Consider the following 20,469-nt stretch of genomic DNA (forward strand, 5'->3'; position numbering starts at 1 on the left):
CCTCAGTCTCCTTGCCCATGTCCTCTCTGCTCACCTGCCGTGGCTTCGGGCTGGCCGCCCCTCCACTACAGTTCTGCTTCTCTCGTCACAGAGGAAGCATCCGCTCTGTCTCCTAAGCAACCCAAACTGCAATGCCCCGCTCGCAGGTGTCACCCCAGAGAAATGTGTCATGATCACTTTCCAGGCACGTCTGCCTACGGAGTCAAGCCTTGGGTGGTCCCATGAGACGTTTGCTGATCATTCACTGCTCCTTGGCCACGCTTTTTGCAATGCCCCTCGCCTTACAGAGAGACAGCTGCTCAGCAAGAGCGGAAACCCTGAGCTGTGTCTTTCCCTAAACCACCAGCACTGCCAGCTTCCTCTCCTCCCCTCCCCTCTGCCCTCCTCCCCGCCCCCCACCTCTCCGCAGCTTTCTCTGAGGTCGGTTTTGTCTCTTCTCTTTCAGTAACACAGAGCACTGTTTCTCCCACTATCTCAAGACCTAAGGGGGAGGTGGTGCCTGGCTGACAGGGGGTCCCTGGGCATAGGAACCGCCCATTCATTCCCGGCTCTGTGTCTTCCCAGAGCCCTATTCCGTTTGTCCAATGAATGAGCCAGGAAGCACTTGCCGTATCCAGACGTGCCAAGGCCTGCTGTTTCTCCCTCAGATCTCTATTTTTAGATTCAGATTTTTTATTTTTGGTTCAGCTTCTACCATACACAGCCCATCTCATGCCCACTTCACTATATACGTGGCCCCCACCTCTAGGCTCTACCACAAATGGCCAAAAATAAAGCCACAGGAGTAACTCTCCTCATGTGTTATCCCAGCTAAGGAATCTAGGGTGGCTCCTGATCTTCTAGGGTTGGAACTCTTCAATATGACTCCACGGCCCTCCTGCCCCCAATTCTTCAGCTTCATTTCTCACTCCAGAGGGTGATCTTCACAAATGCAGTTTATAAACAAACAGAACCCCACTTTATGCAATGGGGTGGTGATGCAAAGATATCTCTCTTATTTGAGTCTAGCAAGTCATTCCGTAACTTTAAACTTCCCAATTTACCTGTTTGGCTCATTCAAATATGTGAATACCAGGTTTGATTGAATAATGATGACAATAGCATTGCCAGGTTTCATTTTAGTCCTTTCTAGCTTCAAAGAGCTTTCATATCCAGGGGCACCCAAGTGGTTCAGTGGTTGAGCATCTGCATTTGGCTCAGGTCATGATCCCAGGGTCCTAGGATCGAGTCCCACATCAGGTTCCTCACAGGGAGCTTGCTTCTCCCTCTGCTTATGTCTCTGCTTCTCTCTGTGTCTCTCATGAATAAATAAAATCTTAAAAAAAAAAAAAAGACAAAGAGCTTTCATATCCACTATCTTATGGATGCTGAGAAAACTTGGGGAAGGGGAGGTAGGGCATACTTAATCAGTGAGCTCAGAGAGGTCAAGCCACACACACAGCAGGGCTGGCACCTGCCCTTCTGAGTCAGGCACATGTTCCATATCCTGCCAGTTAGCTAGGGATAACTGAAACTCTTAGCCAAAGCCAACTTGTTTTCTAAGCTTCTGCGCTCTCACCTCGACATATTAGCTCAAAGGCAGATCTTTTCTTTTCTTATGAAAAGTTGAACCTGCCCTACTAGCAGGTGTTACGATCTCTTGGTCCAATGAGAACCAAAAGGAGAAATTTCTCAGAAAACCTGAAGTGGAAACCTGACCCAAGGCCAAACAGCCTCTAAACAAGTCAACCTTCCATTGTTTTCAGGAAGCAGGTTCTGGTCTTAGATGCCGCCATACTTTTCCACCAAACCCTTAACACACTGTTGGGTTCTCTCAGAGGGACACATTCTGGTTTGAAGGGAAACAGAGATTGGGTGGTAGGCCCATGAAGCCCAAGTTCATTGTAAACAGACCCTCTGGAGAGCACTGGGACAAAACTCCACCTAGCAGTGCGGCCACAGGACCTTGCCCTCATCTAAGAGATCAGCAGGATGCGTGATGGACTGAGGGGGGATATTCCTGATCCCTGAGCTCCAGCCAGTCCTTTAAGAGTCTACGGTCAGATTCACACTGGCCACCTTTGGCAAAACCCCAAAGGGGATATACATCCACTCGTCAGTCCTGCAGAGGGTAAGCTCAGATGCAAGAAACACAAATAGCACATGGCTGTCTTTTTGTTCAGTGGTTCCCACACTCAGTTGTGCATGGCCACCACCTGAGAACTTAACCCCGAGCCCCCAGTACACGTTCGCTCACTCCTGATGGACAACCCTGCTCTACCCCCAGACTGCATCCATTTGGTCTGAGATAGGGCCACTGTTTAACGTGTCCTTTCATTCTGATCATGCTACAGAAGAACGTTCTATGTCAGAGTCTAAGGGAAAAAAAATCCCAGCCCAATAACTCAGCCAAAGGAAAAGCAGAAATGAAGCTGGGGAAGAATGTGGGCAAAGAGAAAGGGAATAACACAGATAGCAGGGAAAAATGGGACATGTAGGTTTCCTCACCCCAGACTAGCATACTTTGATTTAAGTCCATATAACATTTTGGGGGGAGGGAAAATATGAATTGACACTAAAGACAAATTAGAAGATTATTCATTTTACAAAAGAATCTAGCATTAGATTTCTTTAAATAGCAATCTCTGCTAGTGCATTTAAAATAGGATTCCATTTACAGAAGTGTGATTTACACAAAACCACATCTGTTACATAAGGCTCGGAAAAATAGCTCTCCTCCCATGTAGTCTGGCCAACTATAGAATTGGCCCCATTACAGATGGTCATCTATTTTCTTCTCAAAGATACCCAGCCCAGCTCTCTGGCACCTCTTTCTATATTTCACCTGATTCTTAGGGACCATTCAGATTTCTTCCAGGCTTCCCGAAGCTCAGGAAGCAACTGCTCCAAAATCTTTACACATTCACCAATTCATTCGACACATATTTCCTGAAGGCCTATCATGTGTGGGGCACTATTCCAGGAATACAGCTATGCACCAAAACACCACATCTCTGCCCTGTGGATCTTCTTTCTTAAGATTTTATTTATTCATTTGTTTGAGAGTGAGAGCTTGCGAGCACATGCGTGGCAGTAGGGAGAGGGGAAGAGGGAGAGGGAGAAGGAGAAGCAAACTCCCTGCTGAGCTTGGAGCCCAATGTGGGGACTTGATCCCACAATCCTGAGACCATAACCTGAGCTGAAATCAACAGTTGGACATCCAACTGACTGAGCCACCTGCCTCATGGACCTTACACTGGAATGAGAGAGAGGGGCTGATAGTGAGGAAACAAATAAAATCTATGGTGTCTGAGATGGTAATAGATGCTATAGGGCCAAGAATGGGGCTGGTGTCGTAACTGTATACAGGGTCACCAAAGAAGGTTGCACTAGAAGGCGACAGAGGCTGATGAGGAAGCAAGCCTGAGAGATACTTTGGGGAAGAATTCTAGGCAGAGCCTACCTGGCAGGAGGGGGGTTAACTGTGGCTAGAGCCTTGCAGTCAGAGGTAGGAGAGGCCGAATGGCAAGGGGTCATGCAGGCCACCGCAAGGACCAGCCTTTGTTCTGATGGAAACAGGAGCCCCTGAGAAGTTTTGAACAAAAGGTGCCATGACCAGACTCCTTTTTTAGAGGACCCCTCTGGTGCTGTGCTGGCACTGCAAGGACAAGCAGGGAAGCAGGGGGAACAGCTGAGATGCAGCTGAATTCAGGCCAGAGATTACGGAGGGTGTCCAGGCCAGGCTGGTTGTGGTGGAAGTGCTCAGATGTGGATGGATTTGGATAGATTTTGAAAGAAAAGCTGACACGGTTTGCTGATGATATGGACATAGGGTGTGTGGAAGGAAGAAAGGAGTCAAAGATGGCACCATGATTATATGCCAGACCAGTGTGCAGGACCGAGTTCTCACCAGCAAGATAGAGAACCAAAGGACGAATAGGTAGGTCTGGGGCAGACATGATCTGGTTTGGGCAGGCGAGAGGGGGGTATGAGATGCCCATCAGATAAATCCCGAATGGAACTCTAATTGGTCCAAGGTGGGGTGGCGGGGAGCAATCCTGGAATTTGGAAGAGATTTGTGCTAGATCAGTTGATTTGGTAGCCATCCACACATAGATGGGATTTAAGTCTAAGATTAAGGTAAGATCACCAAGGAGTGAGTACAGATGAGACCTCTGGGGACAGCCTGAGGATACCTGACACTCAAGAAAAAGTTGGGGGGAATGAGGAGTGGAAACAAAAGAAACAGCCCATGAGGCAGAAGGAAAACCAGGAGTGTTGCACTCCAGAAGGCACATGAAGAGCTGTATTTCAACAAGGAGCGATTGGTTGCGAAAGCTACCAAGGGATCAAGCAGATGACAGCTGAAAATTGAACATCATCGTGACCTTGGGCTTTTTGGTAGAGTAGATGGGGGCAGAGTCTGAAGGGGAACTCAGCAAGAAGGGGAGCTGGAGTCAGCAAGGGCCAGCAAGGAGGATGAGACCGGAGGAGGCGGGGTTGCCTAGTTTTAAATGGGAGAAATTATAACACGTTTGTGTAGACGTGAAGGTCAGGAATGGAGTGTCACTGGAAGGGGGAAAGGGTCTAGTGCACAGTAGAAGCCAGCCACCTTGTCACGCACCAGCACACATCACAGAGTATAGACACAGGGGTCAACAGATGGCTGCCAGGGGCTTGTGCAAGGTTTCTCAGGGTTATGTCTCTTTTCACAATTGACACAGGAAGCAAGGTCAGGGGCTGAGAGTGAGGGCAGGGGAGGAGAAGGCAGAAGTGTTGTCTAGGAAAGTGGGTGAGTTGCATCGACCAGGGGAATGCGTGGGCCTGCCAGGGAACAGCACCGGAGGCCCGTTACACAGCAGCCTGAAGAAAAGAAATGAAGCCAGCCCTCTCTGCCTCCTCTTCCCCCTGCCAGTTCTCTCCCATCCCCTCTTTGTTTCTCACGCTAACTCTTCCCCCTCCTTCCCACTGCCTTCCAGCTTTAGAACTGCTTGGACCTCCATGGAATCGATACTGATACACTTGATCACTTCTGTGTGCTTCTTTTTCAACGAGGCCTTTCAGGAAGGAGACACGAAATTGGTGCTTGCTTTGGCAGATGTGTGTGTTGCAGGGAACGGGGCGGGGGCAGGAGTCTGGGCAAAGCAGAGGAAGTATAAGGCAGAAGGTCGAGATTCCCTCTCAATTCTTCTTTCAACTTCCTTCCACTCCCCCTGGCCCCACCCATCACCTTTGGATCTCGAATCTCCTTATCTAAAATGCAGACTGAATAGTCTCTACCTCATTGTGGTTCAAGCTCTGATTCTCCAATTCAATTAACCTTTCCTGGCCTGTAATAGATTCCAGACTCATTTGAACACATTATGTCATTTAACCCTGTGGTCACACCGGGGCTGCCAACTCCACTGATGAGATGGGGAAACTGAGTCTTGGGACAGTGCAGTGATTTGCCAAACTAGCTGGGATGCCTGGCTAGCTAGATGACCTGGCTGGTAAATGGCAGAGCCAGGATTTGAGCCAACATCTTGCTCCAGGTGCAACCCCACTGATCCCAAGCTCTATTCTTCTGGGCCTGGGAAGGAAAAGTCAGCCTCATTTCCACTGAGAGAACACACTGGTCTGTGTCAAGCCCTAGCCCCCAGAAACTGGATTCCTTAGCAACACAAAACCAAAGCACAGCCTCACAGATCTCATGTCAGAGCCAAAGAGAAGGACATGCAGGGACAGCGCAGGGCCTGGTCACCCTGGGGAGGCCATGGAATCTCCCTGCTGGCAGGCAAGGAGCCCTGATGGATACCTCTGGCCCAGAACCCAGGAAGTCATAAGCTGGGGAGGAGCTGCTATGCAGTTTGCAAAAGTGGTGAGGTGGTGGTTGCTAATTCCGGAGGTGAATTTCATCATCATCAGTGGCTCTGATATGACTTCCTCCGAAAGCAGAGTAGCCAAGAATTCTCACTTCTGTTTCTTGAGTGAAGGAGAGCCCCTCCTTAGGGAAGTAGGGGGTAAGAGCCTCGAGGTTCAAGATGGGGAGGGTCACCCAAAGGGCCTCGGGCAGCGTGAACCCCCACCTGGGCATGCAGGCCTGACATCCCACTAGTCTCTGGGCCACTAGCTCCTGGGAGCTCAAATGGCCAGATCCCTCTTTCTAAAGCACAGCTCCAAGCATGCCAGGCATGTTCAGGGGCTCACCACTATACACGGGGAAAATGCTTCAATGCTTCACTGTAAGCTTTCAGGATCTGGTCCCAACTGGCCCCCGTTAGTTTAGTCATCTGAGACTTTATTCACTCTTAAAACTCACCCACCAAACATATATTGAGCACCTATGCGTCAAGTGCTGCACTAAGTTAATTCACGGATGAGTCAGATGTGAGTGCCCTGTGTGCACAGCCAGTTAGAGAGGAGATACTGATGAATGCAATATTCAGGGGCCCTGGGGTGGGTATCTGACCAAGACTGCAGGACTGGCACGGGGGTCTACCCTTGGAGGAAGAACTGCCTAACCAGATCACTGGCCTGAGGAGGGGCCTGCAGGGATGGTGGAATGGAGAGGCCAGCAGCAAGGCACAGAAGTGAGAGCCAGTGCCCAGTGCGGTGACCTGTTGCTGGAGTGTGGAAAAACAAATGGGGAAGGGGCTGGGCCCAGGGAACCCCATTCACAGAATTATACACAACAGTCCAGATACGTTCTCCCATACCCACCACTCAGCTAGAAACACATTAATAAGGATTCTTAAACACTAAAACCTTTATTGGGGAGCCTGGGTGGCTCAGTCGGTTAGACATCTGGCTCTTGATTTCAGCTCAGGTCATGATCTCAGGGTCATGAGATCAAGCCCTGTGTTGGGCTCCATGCTCAGTTTGGAGTCTGCTTGAGATTCTCTTCCTCTTCCTCTGCCCCTCACCCACCCTCCCTCTAAATAAATAAATAAGTAAAATCTTTTAAAAATGCTAAAACTTTTATCAATAGGACAGCAATCATATTCTAATATATAAACAAGAGAAATTAACGTGTTGTAAGTCTTGAATATACACAATCTTATATCTCAAACACATTTCTATAATAAAAAATTGTGTGATAATAATACAGCTAAAACTTTAAAGCCCAAGTACTTTAAAGTGTAAAGTGGTGAACAGATAGTCACTTTTCCATGTGTGTACAAGGATGTCAGCTCCACGGCAGGAAATGGGACATAGCGTAATGTCTACTAATAGGGTACTGATTACAATGAAACGATACAGGTCTTTTCTACTCATCTGGAAACATGATAATATAACACATACACACTAAGTCCTCTGCCTTCGCCGTAACTCTCTAGAAGATACTATGATTATCCTCCCTCCCCACCACCCCACTATAAGGGGGTAAATCCTGAGACAGGGAACCCTAGGAACCTGCCCAGGGGTAACCTGCCCAGGTGAGTAAGTGGTAGATACTGATTTTGAACCCTAGGACCCATGTCCTTGACCATTCTCATACACTGTTTATAAGTTTACAAACCTCTATTATTGTGTGGTCCCATTTTGTTTAAATAAGTGTGTACCTGTTGTGTATGCACATATATTTGGTTGAATCAAGTGATAATTTGGCCATTTTTGATTTCTAAAAGCAGCACTTTTATATGACTCAACCTACCATGTGTGTATATGGGCACTAGTGCACACACATACACACAAAATCTGTATGGATCTATACCAAAGATCCTTGTTAGCAATAGTGTCTGGGATGTTAGAAGGGTACTCGATCTTTCTTTCTTTACACCCTTTCCTATTTTTTCTGAAAAAAAAAAAAAATAGCATAAGTTAAACATTTTTCAGTGGGTGACCCTATTTCCTCACTGTGGCTGCTGAAGACCACCAACAACTTTGTGGTGTTAAAAGTACCCAGGGTGCAGGAGCCCTAGGCTCCCTGAGCCACAGCATCAGAGGCCAATGCACTCATGGCCGGGTCACCTCAGGAGCTGAGAAACCAACACATGGACAAAACCTGCCCCACAGAAAGGGCCCAGGATTCAAAGAGAGGAGTCCAGCAGCAGGAAACCAAGTTGTCACCCCACCCTCATTCTAGCTGCTGTTACTACAGCTGAAAGGGCCACCTTCACTGTTGATGACACCATGACCACCCCCATCACCACTGCTGGAGAGCTGCTCATTTGACACTTGGCTCCGTTCATGGGGGTTTGTTGGAACTAAGAGGCAATGTCTTCAAGTTTGGAAGGAATCAATGAGCCTCCAGCACTCTCAGTAAAGTACGGCTGACTCCTGGATGCCAAGCTGAATGGACTGCAGGGAGGGGAGCTGAGATGTGGGGCAAGTGCCCTGAGGTCAGATTCAGACAATTGTTTAAGAACAAAGAGTCAATAGCCATGCTTGGATGCAGGGTTTCAACTGGACAGTAAGCCCAAGCAGACTGTGACTAGGGATCCCAAGGGCCACTGAGAGCCAAGGAAAACCCTTACTGGGCATGACACTTCTGACTCTGGCATCCTTAGGGCAACTGGCCATGTCTGTATTCCCCATTCCTTGTCTGGCTCATTTACCACCTTCCAACACCCGACACTATTTTGTTTGCACTTACTGTTCCTGCCTACACCCCATCCCCAACACACACACACACAGGAGGTCAATGCCAAAGGCAAGGATCTCTGGTTTGGTTAAGTGTCCCCGGCACCTGGCATATGAAGAGTACTCCGTGAGTATTTTCTTTCTTTTTTTGGAAGATTTCTTTCTTTCTTCTTCTTCTTCTTCTTCTTTTTTTTTTTTTTTGTTTTTGTTTTTAAGATTTTTGTTTATTTATTCCTGAGAGAGAGAGAGAGAGAGAGAGAGAGAGAGAGGCAGAGACACAGGCAGAGGGAGAAGCAGGCTCCCTGTGGGGAGCCCGATGTGGGACTCGATCCTGGGCCTCCAGGATCATGCCCTGGGCCGAAGGCAGGCGCTAAACCGCTGATCCCAATTTATTTATTTCTTAGAGACAGAATGCACATGAGCAGGAGGGAGAGAGACAGAGTCTCAAGCAGAATCCACACTGAGTGTAGAGCCTGACTCAGAGCATGATCTCATGACCCTGAGATCAAGACTTGAGCAGAAACCAAGGGTTGGATGCTGAACCAACTACACCACCCAGGCACCCCTCCATATTTTCTGAATAAATGAACGAATGAATGCCTTCTTCAGCCCACCTCCTGTGCCACTTGGCAGAATTAATTATCCCTACCTCTGAGCTTCTATGGACTTTCCTTAAATCTCTAACAATGCACTTACCATGCTCTATTATAATTGCCTCCACCTCCTTGAAGACAGAAGCCTTCAAACTATCCCATTCCCTTTTATGGTCTCAGTGCCTGGCATAGAGCCTCATGGTGTGCCGACTCAGGGAACAACCTAGACATATGTAGAGGACAAAAGGGACAAGGGCCAGGCCCCCGGTTGACACCGTCTAGCACCAAGACTGCTGACATGCATCTTTGCGCAAGCAGGGTTAGGGAGACCATGATTTGGTAAGACTACTTTCCAAACAATCTAGCCGGAGACACATCAGCAGGAGAACACTATTTTAGGTCCCAGAACACAAGGCTGAACTGAGTGCTCCAAAGAGAAGCCAGGAAAGAAAGTTAATGAAACACTCATTTCCAAAATACCCAGGCTTGTGGCTCCCACGCTTACCCTGGTCCTAGTGTGGGCCACCTCCAGCCCTGAGACCAGAAGTATGTAGGCCTGCTGGCCAGAATTGAACATCCCGAAGTGATCATCACACAGGGACAGCCTCTCTTGCCAGTTCTGCCAGAAGATCTGGTTATTTCGATGTGGGTCTCTCACCTGGCACTGCTCATCCCTCTTTCCTCCTTCCTCTGGCCCTGCTCCTAGCAAACCCACTCAGCGTGCTGCCACGGTTCTTCCTGACGTCACCACCCATTCACTTACCACCTACGGGTGCGCGGTGGCTTTCCATCAATGAGACAGCTGCTCCTCCTTCTTCATCACACAGATGAAATACCACCTCCTCCAGGAAGCACTGACGTATAAAAGGCCTTGGATCTCACCTCCTGGGTACTTTGCTGGTTCCACCGAGACAGAGGCTGCACCTGTTCTTCTAGCCTAAACCGCAGGGAGTTCCTGAACATACCTGGCACTCTCCTGACCTCATGCCTCTGCATGTGTGGCTCTCTCTGCCTGAAATGCCCTCACTTGCCTTCCCCTCTGAAGAATCTTTCCCCTCTTTCTCCAGCTTTCTCCACGAAGCTCCCCCTCTGGTGCCAGGCCATTAATCCCCGCCCCATCCCTACTTTCCCACGTTCCTCAAATGCACTCTATGTGTTTTACCGCGTGTACCATAATTACTTACAACGTGCCTCATGGCCCTACTAGCAGAGTTTTAAGACTTCATTTGGTGCCTAAATGAATAAGCAAAGAAACTAATAATTACAGCATGGCTTACTAAGCCTCTGCATGTGCCAAGAACTTTAAACAGACCACGTCAATACCTCTTAAGTCTGCGGACACCAATTCATCCAAGACAGGTCAACTAATTTGTCCATGGTCCTGGAGAGGAAAGTGTGGCATCAAGATTTAGCCTCTGGCTTATGTGACTCCAAAGCCCCATGATAAACCTCTAGGGCAGCCTCAGGGCACAGAAGCTGCTCCTTGATCTTCCAGACACAGGGGATGGTGCCTCGGACTCCAGCCACCTCCCATTCACATTTATATATGTGCTTCCTACCCTCTGATCCCTTTCTACTTGAGAAATCACCTCCAGATCAAAGATTCATTAGGACTTCAGGGAATCTAAAGATGACATGGGGATTTTTTTTTTTCTTCCTTAAAAGACCTGTGCTTAATTTCTTTAGGGCCCCGGGGCAGCATGCATTTTGTCTGGCTGCTGGAATCCTTTGGTTCAGAGGCAGCTGCCAGACCACGTGCCTGTCTGGTTTAGGATTGGGACCTCTCCAGCAAGAAAGGAGACAAAGGTGGAACGGAAACAGCCCCTGGACGTGCTCTTTGAGAAAATCACCCAGCTGTGGGGGAAGTGGGTGGTGGTGGGGTAGATGGCAGGGATTGGTGGGTCTCTGGGTCACAGAGCACAGTGGGCTGAACTGTCCTAAAACCTATATTTGCTTCTGAACTTAGCCCCTGCCTGGCAGGGAGACCTAGAAGAGCCCCTGAGGACACTGAATTCTGCTTCTCAAGGATGTTTTAAGGGAGAAAAGAATCCAGGTGAGAGTTTTCTGTCACCTACAAGTATCTATGTGTCTTTCCACTCAATGCATTTCAGGGGAGTGTCTATTTCTCCCTACATCCTGGCCATCCACATCTTAATATCTACACCCAGGGGCCTGCACACAATGAGAGCATCCAATACATGTGTGAGTTGAACTGAACCTCATCCTGGTAGATAACAATCTTTGTGATCAGTGACAATAAGACATAGCAATCAGATGAGAGATCAAAACTCTTTTTTTTTCTAAGCATTTTTTTGAAGGAGGCAAATAACAGATTTCCTTTCTGGCTAGCACCTGGCTGAGGCCAAAGTCATCCACAATCCCTGACCTTCTGCAGACTGTCTGAAGAAGGCTGCTGAGCCACGATGCTCTGTTGAACTTTAGGAACCATGGTGGGGAGCACACAAGGTTAGGATCTGTGGACACACATTCCCTGTGATACCAGCCAGGTTAGTCCTCAGCCATCCATGCACAGGTCTCTGAGGCTCCCAAAGCCTGGATGCTGAGCCAGTCTCCAAGGTTGGCAAGGACTTGGAGGCCAGACTCCTCCAGTGGGCAGCTCCAGTGGGCAGACAGGTTCTCTACCCCTCCCCAGAGAACTGATTCTGCCATAGAATGGTTCTGCTATGGGGAGTGCTGGCCAGCCAAAATCTAGTCCCTCTTGAAACAAATCCCACCTTCCAGATACATGTGGAATACATAAATTACTTCTTTGTCTCAACAGTGCTCAGTGAGTCAAAGACAACCATTGGCTCTTCTTGGGTCTTCTTCTACAGGCTAAACTACTTACTCATCTTATGAGGTTGACATCCTCCTTGGACTCCTCTGGACATTTCTCTAGGTCAGAGGCTTCAAACCTTTTTTGCTTCTGACCACAGTCAAAAATGCATTTTACACAGCCAGGCCTTACCTCTGTGCACGTGTGTATACAACCAAAGCATTTTGTGAACGAATGCTTACCTTCTTAGTTAGATGTAATACACCTGGATGGCTTCTAATCTACTTCACTCTTTCAAAGGCAGCTTGTAACCTGTACCGAGTCTGTAACCCAGAGCTGAAAGCATGCTCTAATTTCACCGAGCTGGTCACCCATGTCCAGCCTTAATTCATAATATATTGAGCTCAGACCCTAAGTGGGAGAACACACCCCTTTCCACGAAGCTATCAGCCTATCTGGGTTGCAAGGAGAATCCTTGGCATCATTCTGCACAGGGATTTCCCCCAGCTCAGCACTTCCTTTTCCTACACCGCTCCTCAGCCCAGCAAACACACAAGCACACACCAGCAGTGACAACACGCCGACCAGAAGCTTGTTCCTGCCCCATCACCATTATCATTTACTCTGAACACCTGAAACACCTTTTCTCCACCCCTCTCATTTTCCTGCTGTGTAAGCTGGGGGAACTCAGGGGAGCAGCAGAGATTTAGAAATCCGAGTTTTGAAAATAGCGGTAGGTAACTGACAAGGCGTGTAGTCTCCACATAGACTGGCATGAACCCTTCTTGATGGAACCCAGAGGCCAAAGGCCACCACCACTCCAGTCTATTTAGACCAGCTTGTGTCCATCCTAGAATCAGGTCACTGAATCTTTCCCCTTTATTTACTCTGTCACTATAGCGTACATTTTGGTGATCAGGAGAACTGGCTATAAAACCTGGTTCTACTACTTGTATAGAATCCAGACTTCACTTCCTGAACTCCAGTTTTCTTATCTGTGAAATGTGGCTAGTTATTTCTGCCCTGCCTTCCTCATGGGGTTGTACTAAACATGAGCAGGTGTGAAAATGCTTTGTAAACTGTAGAGCACTATGTAAATATAAATCATTACATAAACTATATGTTCTTCTGTTAAGACTTGATGGCATTGGCTCCTTTCCCCCAATTACAACGCTGCATTCTCTGTGGTTAGTAAAGAAACAGACCCCATTGTCAAGCCCCAAAAAGCATCTGCACTTCACCCAGTGCCATGTTAAACAAGCCCTCCCTTGGGCAGAAATCTGAGGTCATCAAAAATTCATCACTTGCAGCAGCAGTGGAGCCACTGTCCCCATCATTTGTACCTTCATTCAGAAAAAGAAGTAGATTTGGAAGAACTGGCCCCAAGAGCAGTCAACTGTAATATAGCCTATACTCAACTATTCAGGCCAATCAAGAAAACAGAAGGGGGGACATCGAGTGGTTCAGTTGGAGGAGCATGGGACTCTTGATCCTGAGGTCCTGAGTTTGAGCCCTACATTGGACGTATTGATTACTTAAATAAACACATAAACAATAAAAGAAAGAGGGGGAGGGGTTCAGAGTCATCTCAGATGAGACTGTGGAAATCATCATTTCATAATAACCACTATGTAAGGAGGGCTTACTATATACCAGGTCTCATGCCTTGAAAGAATTATTTCCAGCTGTCAAGGCAGGTATTATTATTATTCTCATTTTACAGATAAGGCTAAGAGGTTAAAAAAAACAAACACACTTGCTCAAAAGCATGTAGGGAATCAGGTAAACCATAATCTGCTTTTTCTCATTCAGTGTTAAGCAAGAGAAATTCCCCCAGGCTGATGTCAGGCTCTGCCAAGGATGTGGCTGAAATGCTGGGTTTGAGGTTGACCCTGGAGCCAGTAGCCCCCAGAGTGAGGACTTGAAACCAGGCAGAGGGCTTTTGTGGTCAGAAGAGAAGAGTAACTTTGGCCTTTGGCAGAAACGGGAAGCAGGTGCCAATTCCCTGGGGTGGGTCAGGTTCTTACTCGCAGTCCAGGGTCTGTGGTTTTTACAGAGAGCTGAGGACAATTGTATCTGGACTGGGCATTGAGTGCTCAGCGATTAATGAGAACCTAATATCACTTTTTTTTTTCCTAATATCATTTTTGTTTGGACCCTAAGCTATAAGAGGAAAGAGGCAATCCATGTACCTCTCTTGTGCCCCAAATTCAAGAGGTTACCCAGTGTCTACAGGCTGAGGTTCGAATACCTTGTCTAGCATTCAAGGCCCTTCTGATCTGGCCCCTCAACATTTCCTGATCTAAACCTGCCCCAGCCAAATGCCACCAAGATGGTCTCACCCAATGGCCTTGCCTATTCCTCTTCCCACGGCTTTTCCAACAGGCAGTGCCCCTCACTGCTCTCAGCAGAGCCAACCCTACCCAGCCTCGAAGAGCCAGACTTGGGCTTTGTCCTCCATCTGAACTCCGTATCCAAATTCCTTGGCAGACCCCTACAGCCCTTGGAGCTGTGGCCTTCTGGTCAGGGCCTGATTTGATAGCTAACTGTTGTGTTCCCCTGTCTCTCTCTGGATCCGTCCACCCAGATGCTAAGGACCCAGAGGAGCAGGGAGGCCATAGGTTATATTTTTGTGTCCCTCACACAGCACTTGCTATAGACATGACAGATATTAAATAAATGCTGTTGAGTTAATGAGTAGATGGATGGAGAGGTGGTAGTATTAGAGGTGACAAACCTCTAAAGACACAGGTCCCCGAACTCTGTAAGCTGGTCCTCATAGACCAGGCTTTGGTAGGAATCTTAGCTCAGGGCCAGAGGGAAGCTGCGGGTGACATAATTTGGTGGCCACTGGACTAGAGCTTCAGCTCCACCATGCAGGACAGGTGACTCTGACCCTGCTAAGACATCTCTAGAAAAGAACCTGGCTGCTACTCAATTTTCCACCTCCCCACCCTCAGAGCTGCAAACGGGATTTTTTTTTTTTTTTTTGAAGGGTAGTTCTAATAGTTGCCCAAAGAAAGTAAGCTTTTCATGGTACGCACATAAGGAATGGTGGTCCAGCCTCTCAGCATTGCCCAACCATGGATGGGTATGTGTCCTCACATGAAGATGGGAGCCAGTAAGACCCCGCATCCAGCACCCAGCTCCAGGGCAGCACTCAGAATGAGACTGGTTGGCTGCCAGGAAAGTGACCTCTCTCACCTATCCTCTCTGTTCCCCATCCCACTGTCCCCTACCTGGGACAGAATGCCAAAGGCCTGGTAGGGCCAGGAGCTTACCTGCCTTCTCGATAGAGATGGTTAACTTCAAAATGCTCTCTGGGGGAAAACTAGCCTAATTCTGTACAAGAAGAACTGAAATTCCAGTACCTTCTCTTCCCTAAGGAACAGGCAGACCCAGGCCTCTTTTATCCCCAGATACAAAGACACACCCCAACCCAACACAGACCATCACAGATACTTCTCCAGCTTGACGCAAGGGCCCTCAAATGTTCTAAGGTTGGGGGTAGGGTGAGGACGGGAATGGACCCTCTGGTCAAGGCCAGGGTCAGACTGCCTGACCACCAAGTGATCTCACAGACACCCTTAAATCTGCATTCAGAGTGGGAGCCACTTGGGACCTCTGAGAAAACCTGCCCCAAGTGCTCAGAGACCCCCAAATCACATCTTGTTACCCTCTGATCGCTATTCCCCAATCAATCACTGAACAATGTGTTCAGCTCCTACTGTGTTGCTGGGGGTGGGGTGGGGGGCAGGCGGTGCAGGGCTGCCGTGGCAGATGGATCAGCCCCTCCAGGGACTGCAATGCTTCAGAGGCAAAGGTGTTTGCTGGTCCGGTCCTCAAGCCAAAGCAGCTGGGGTTTACCAGTGGTATATCTAGAGTATCCCCCCATCTATGCCAAGGATTCCATTCCTGCCTCCTCACCTTCTAAGATGGTTAAAGTCCTAGCTCCTCCTCACTGCCCTTCCAGGTCACCCGCCTGTGCCCCCAATTGGCTCAGTCCAAAAATCTTCCCATCAATCTTAAATAGGTATGCAAGCAGGGGACCCTAGAGTGGATAGGACAAGCCCCCTTCTCAGAGCCTCGCCCTCCCTCTACCAGGCTGGTTTCCCAATTTGAGAGGAGAGCTCAACAGCCCTCTGCCTGGGCAGCCCCGGTGGCAGCGCGGCGGGAAACCCGGAGCCCCATCGCTGTCCGCCAGCCGCCTCCACCATCCTGGCCGCGCTCCCTCCTCCAGCACGCCTGGAGTTGGGGCCGACGAACAGGATCAACAACCCAGAAACTTTCAATGGTTCAAGCCGACGGGGAGGGAGAGAGGAAAAGAGGGGGAGTGGGGGTAGGGACCAGGGGAGGCTCCAGGGCAGAGCCCCCGCTCTTCACTTACCATCTTGTTCACATCCATGACCGAGGCTGCAGGGCACCCCCCCAACCCTTGAGATCCCGCGTCCCCCAAACGCTGCTCCCGGCTAATTCCACCCCGGTGGTGCCATGCTGCGGCGAGGGCGGCCGGCAGAGCCCCCGCGCACCGGGGAAGGCGGCGGCGGCGGCGGGACCGAGGCTGGACCGGAGAAAGGAAGGGAAGGGGGAAGGGGGAAGGGAGCGGGGAGGGGGAGGGGGCCGAGCTCGGAGCCGCAGCGCACCCCGGGGCGGGGGCGGGGGCGGGGGCGGGGGCGGCGCGGCCGAGGCCCGGGGGCCGGGGAGTCCGGCGGTAGGCGGGAGGCGCCGGGGAGGGGGCGCGGGGGCGCGGGGGCGCGGGGAGGGCGGAGCGGGCGGCGGACGGATCCCCCCGGCCGGAGCCTGCGGCCGCCGCGCGCGGTGAGGGTGTGATTTGAATAACAAAAGGTCGCTTCTCCCGGAGCCCCGGCGGCCGGGATCGCCGAGCCGGGAGCGAGGCCGCCGGGCCCGCCAGGAAGTGTGCGTCCGAGTGAGTGTTGGGGCGTGAGCGCGCGCGTGTGCGCGTCTGGGCGGTGGGATCGGCGGGGCTCAGGCCGTGAGCGGGGGGCGGGGGGCGGGGGGCGGCACCGCAGGGGCCAGTGGGGGCGCCGCGGGCCGACATTCCAGTGGGGCAGGGGGTCCGCTCGGCCCCTCCCCGCTGGCTTCCCCGCACAAAGGCGGAATTCAGAAACAGTTGTTGGCCTCCTGCGGCTCATCCGGAGGGGACGCCCAGTTGGGTCTGGGGTCTGCAAACAGAAGGAAGTGGAACAGGTATCCCCGGAAGGCTCTGAGCCCCGCGCGAGTGACCAGAGCCAGCCCTTCCGGAAGCAGGGAAATGGGCTTCTCAGGGCGGTCTGCGTGTCTCTCCCTGGCCAGAATCCCGGAACCTTCCACGCCTTGCTCAGTGCTCTGCTGCCCTTAGAGAAATGGGAGGCAGACCCTCCTCTCCGCGGGAGACACAGCTGGTGGCGGAAGAGAGCTGCGGGCGAATGCTCCTCTGCGGTACAGTCTCCAGAAAAACCTGGACATCCAAGCCTACAGTTCAATGCACGCTGCCTCAAATCCTCTGATAGGCGTGCTGGTTTGGGGCACTAGCCAACCCAGCAGGGACCTGAGGCCACTAACACTGCACGTGAGAAACTGGGGCCAGAGCCCCGGAGTGATTTCTGACATGTCACACAGCTGGCAGGGGACAAGGGGCCAGAGAATCCTTAGTTAACTAAGAACAGTGCAGCCCAGGCCAAAAAGAGCTTCCCATGCTACCACGGAGCACCCCGCTTCTAAAACCCTTTCCAGTGAACAAGTGATGGGACCCCTTCACAGCCCTGGCCCTCTGGTCTCAGGGCCCACAGGGCTGAGGAGGACAGCCCCCTCCCCTTCGAATCTGAGTTCTCAATCTATGAAATAGGGCTGTTGCTCTGCCTGCCTCCTTGGGGGATGTGAGAACAGCAGGATATAAAAAACATAAAAATAGAAGTACAGGAATGTATGGGGCTTTCACTGCAGTGGTGATTTCCATTTCCCGGCTCAATTAAGGGGCCCTTAAGCTCTAGGTAAGGGATCTCTGGGCCCAGATCTGTCTGTCTGTCTAACCCTGAGTCCGTCCTGCCCTGTACCAGTGCTGCCTCTGGCAAGCCCAGCTCTTCTGGCACAATACCCCAGCCAGGGGACTCAGGAGGCTGCCCTGGTCTGCTCCAGTGTGCTGGGTTCCCACAGTTCCTTCTATTGATTCATGCCCACAAGAATGAACCCAAATGAGGTAGGAGGCAGGAAGGAAGCATGCCACTCCTTCCTCATCCACCAACCCTGACCCCCAAGGTAAATCAGGGCCAAGTGAATCAGTGGGACTCACCCAATACAGAAATGAATTTGGGGTTATTTGTTGCCTGATTAAATGTACCAAGATCTTCTTTCTTAAAAGGAAGATTTCATATGTTGCAAAAATATTATGAGTGGCGCCTGCGTGGCTCAGTCAGTTAAGTGTCTCTGCCTTTGGCTCAGGTCATGATCCCTGGGTCCTGGGATCCAGCCGCCTCCCCCCAAGTCAGGCTCCCTGCTCAGTGGGGAGTCTGCTTCTCCCTCTCCCTCTGCTCCCCCACCCCAACCCCCACTGTGCTCTTTCAAATAAATCATCTTTAAGAAAAATATTATGAACACTTAGGCCTGTGGCTGATAAATAGATCAAGGTCTCCCAGTAGATCTTGGCACCCTAGCCAGCCAAAGCCCATTTTCTCATTAAAACGGGGATGACACCTCCTTCGCACTGCACAGAGGCAGGAGGGTCAAATGAAAGAACTTTCCCAAACTTCACCTGTAGTAGGCTGAATGACTGCCCCCAAAGATAAGAGGTCCTAATCTCTGGGACCTATAAATACTACTGTATGTGGCAAAGACTATGCACATATGATGAAGTCTAGGATTCTGAGATGGGAAGATGATCCTGGGTTATCTGGGTGGATCCCAGATGTGATCGCGTGTATCCTTCCTTGTAACAGGGAGATTTGACACACAGAGGAGGCAAGGCATCGTTCCAGAGGTCGGGGTGATCTGGCCACAAGCTAAGAAATGCTGGCTGACCCTAGAGGCTTGAATAGGCAAGCAACAGATTTTCCCCTAGAGCCTCTAGAAGGAGTCTGGCCCTGTCAACACTTTGATTTTGGCCAAGGAATACTGGTGTCAGATTTCTGGCCTCCAGTACTAGGAGAAAATAAGCTTCTGTTGTTTTAGTCACCAACTTTATGAGCATTTGTTACAGCAAACACAGGAAATTAATATGCTGCTCAAAGGTCAGCCTTGGGGCTGCCCTCTCTGTGGACTTCCTTGCTGGGGAGCTAGCTGCTCACATGACAGCAGAGGCCAGCCAGAAAGCAGGTGGGCTTTCCTATTCCACTGGGGGGAGGTTGGGTCGGGCTTTGGTAAATATGCAAGTAGCCACATGCAAGCATGTATAGTTATGAATGCACACACACACACACCCCGCATATGTGTGGAGCTCCTTGCTAAAGAAGCAAACAGCATCTTTAAAGAGGTTGAGCTTCTCTGCCTTGGCTAATCCATCACCCTGCCAGGCCCACCCAGCACACAGACACCTTTGGGTGCCTGCCTTTCCTACCACACTCCTCTTGGGCAGACAGATTCAGGCTTGGAGAAGAGGTGAAAAGGAGGAGCCTGCCTGGAGATACCCCTTCCAGAGTGGTTGTATCATGAGGCATCCCATGAGGCTATGGGCCACTGGCTCAGGCTTGGGGAGCCTCCTGTGAGTAAACTGGACAGAAAGAGAAACAGTGGGTTTAGAAGTAAGAATGCCGTGGCCATCAGCTGCTACTCTGTCCCTTCCTCACCAGCTCCAGGCCACTGCATCCAGCTGCCTACTAGGCATCTCTACCCTAGGGGCAGGGGTGGCAGGGTAAGGTCTCAGTCTCCCAGGCATCTCACACTCAAGGAGTCTAAATAAAGTCTTTTCCTTCTGTTTTCACAATCTGTTTCTCCTACGTTTTCTGTCTTATCTGTTGGTTCTGTGTCCATTTAGTTGCTCAAGCTAGAAACTTCGAAGTCAACCTTACTCCTCCTTTGACAACCCTCTGCTCCCCCCCACCCATCTAATTAGATTCCACATCCACATAGTTCTCGCAAATAGCTTCCAATCTCTGTCTTCCCTTCCAATACTGGCTGTTCCTGCGCTGGTCAAGACTTTCAACAGCCTCCTAACTGGCCTCCCTGCCTCCAGTCTCTCTTCCTGTCTGATTCATCTTCTACACATCTAATCGCAGCTCCTCATTAGCCCACCCCAAACCTTTCCATTGGTCATTTGGCACTCATGGTCCCTACTGATCTGACTCCATCTCCATTCTAGTCTCTGTTGTTGTTGTTGTTCTTCTTCTTCTGCTTCTTCCTCTTTTTTTTTTTTTTTTTTAGTCTCTGTTCTTCTATCCCCTTCCCTCCACCCCATCAATGAGATCTTGGTCCTTCAAATGGCTCACATGGCTCAGGATGTTCCTGGAATGCCCTTCCCGTTTTCTCGGCCTAGAAAATTCTTTCTCCTCCTTCAGGACCCATCTCTGATGTCACCTTCTCTGTGAAGCCATTCCCTGACCCATCCAGACATAGCTGATCACTGGA

The 20,469-nt window shown here is 50.2% G+C and overlaps 1 protein-coding gene across 1 annotated transcript in view; it reads right to left on the reverse strand.

Moving 5' to 3' along the window:
- Nucleotides 1-20,469, reverse strand: part of HIP1 (huntingtin interacting protein 1) — a 158,182-nt gene that overhangs the window by 67,729 nt on the left and 69,984 nt on the right.

The sequence above is a fragment of the Canis lupus genome, chromosome 6, assembly GCF_011100685.1.
Source record: "Canis lupus familiaris isolate Mischka breed German Shepherd chromosome 6, alternate assembly UU_Cfam_GSD_1.0, whole genome shotgun sequence".
Lineage (NCBI taxonomy): Eukaryota > Metazoa > Chordata > Mammalia > Carnivora > Canidae > Canis > Canis lupus.